The following is a 2,019-nucleotide window of genomic DNA, read 5'->3' on the forward strand; positions in this document are numbered from 1 at the left end:
CAGTTATTTTTTATACATATATACAGTATATATAATCAACAAGCAAACCAAAAAAAAACATCTAATGCAATGCAGGCCTCACTTGACTTATTTAAGGTCGGAGTTCAATTCAACAACAAGAGAGGCCCAAGAGCGTCCATCAGAACATCCCAAAGCCCAAACCACTGCCGACCAAAACCAAATCAAAGACCCGTCTCACATTTGCCAAAACAGATGTTGGTAATCTTTAACATTTTTGGAAAAAATATTCTATGGACTGAAAAGAATTTGTGTGTCCTATTAGAGGTAGTGTTGAGCTAAGCCAGGGTTTCAGGAACAGAGCATCACATGACACTCGAACAAAGTAGAAGTAGTGTGATGGTCTAGGGCTGCTTTGCTACTTGAGGATCCTTTAACATAGCTGAATCTAAACAATTTTAAAAAGGAAGTAAAAATTCCTCCATAGATTTAAAATGCTCCGTTAGGTTTAGAGGTCAATTACTTTTTCACTCATATTTTGAATATGGGATATTTTTTAACTCGCGTTATCTTTGTTTCATTTTAGAATTATTTTGACGATCTGAAACCAGACGGAACCAAATTATGTAAAGGAATACATATATTTTGTAAAGCAGTTTATGTGGTCCCAAAGTTTCCCCACATATTCCTCAATGGCTTGTTCCTGTCTATGTTTGTGTAACCACTACTTAATTTAATTAGCAATAAATTCAGTAGGAAAGTTACTTTTGTTCTAGGGTCACACAGGAGGATGATAAGCATACAAGTTTTAACAACTCAAGTTTATCTTTCTTTCCCCACAAAAAAATAATAATCCAGGTAACACTAATTACCTTAATGAAATTAAGGTATAAAACTTAAATTGTCCACCCTTATAAAAAAATATCAAATTAATATTCAGAAAATTGAGGGTAGGTTTTATAAACAGTAGCTTTAAAGCTCATTTCAACAAAGAAATTACATATTCCAGTTAGTCCTTCAATATAACAGTTCAGTCAGTCAGTTCAGTCAATGTGCACATAAGTTGTCAGTTTTGAAAATGTTCATGAACAAATAGTTTGTGGAATAAAAAAAAAATTAAAGGATTGGGGGCCCCCTTTTTGTTCAATAAGCTTACCTGTTGTCCAAGCAAAATATCCAGCAGCACCAGTCCCTCCGTCTTTCCAGGCTTCAGTCCGAGTCACAAAGATGGCGGCGGAACCCTCCTGCTTCTGGAACCACTGGCTCGTTCAGGTATCGGTTGTCCAAAAAAAAAAAACCAACCTGCATGCAGAGCGTTAACCGATCATGCAGGTATACGGAAATCATAGAAATCTTTCAGTTACTTCTCAGTGAAAACCAAATTAGCGTTTAAAATAAACCAAAAAGAGTAATAAAGAACTTACTTAATAAACATCACTTCATCATAAACGGTCTCATTTCACAGAGCTATGCTGCTTACAGAGAGGCACTTTATACTCCGGTTGGTTTGTTTTTTTTTTTCAGTTCGAAAAAACTGAGCAACGTTAGCTCCAGCTAGGTAGCCATTCTGCGTAAGTAAACCGGTGAGTCTGCTGAAAATAAAACAACAGACTCACCGGAGAACTCTCAGAACAGAATGTACATTATCCAGTTCAAAATAAACAGAACTGTGCTTAGTCCACATAATCTACCATTTCTTTTTTCTTCTTCCCCCTGCCTTACTCTTCTTCTCGTACCGAGACAGGAGAAATGTGGGTCTAGTGCCCTCTACAGGACATTCTAAGAACTAACAAAACAAACACAAACGTACAGACAGATCATCATAGTTTATGGGGGTTACATTTGCAACAGATAATATTTCCGATAAGGTTTTACCGTCACCTTCTAAACATCTGTGACCAACTTAGCAGCGCAATTTAACAACAGTAGTAAACGTAGATCAATATAAGTGAATGATAATAAAAAGTAACATGGAGAATTTTTGATGCAGAGTTTTGTGACTGCTTCCTTTGCAATAAACACTGTAAGAAAAACTGGTAACTAAAGAACTAATACTTTCTG

The 2,019-nt window shown here is 36.1% G+C and overlaps 1 long non-coding RNA gene across 1 annotated transcript; it reads right to left on the minus strand.

The window, feature by feature from the left end:
• Window positions 1–909: 909 nt before the first annotated feature.
• On the minus strand, window positions 910–1,619 carry LOC116728707 (uncharacterized). The gene is made up of 2 exons (XR_004341018.1): window positions 1,575–1,619; window positions 910–1,260 (listed from the first exon to the last, which is right to left on the minus strand). It is a non-coding gene; the product is annotated as an uncharacterized LOC116728707 (long non-coding RNA).
• Between the last annotated feature and the right edge of the window lie 400 nt (window positions 1,620–2,019).

Source organism: Xiphophorus hellerii, chromosome 11, assembly GCF_003331165.1.
Source record: "Xiphophorus hellerii strain 12219 chromosome 11, Xiphophorus_hellerii-4.1, whole genome shotgun sequence".
Classification (NCBI taxonomy): Eukaryota; Metazoa; Chordata; class Actinopteri; order Cyprinodontiformes; family Poeciliidae; genus Xiphophorus; species Xiphophorus hellerii.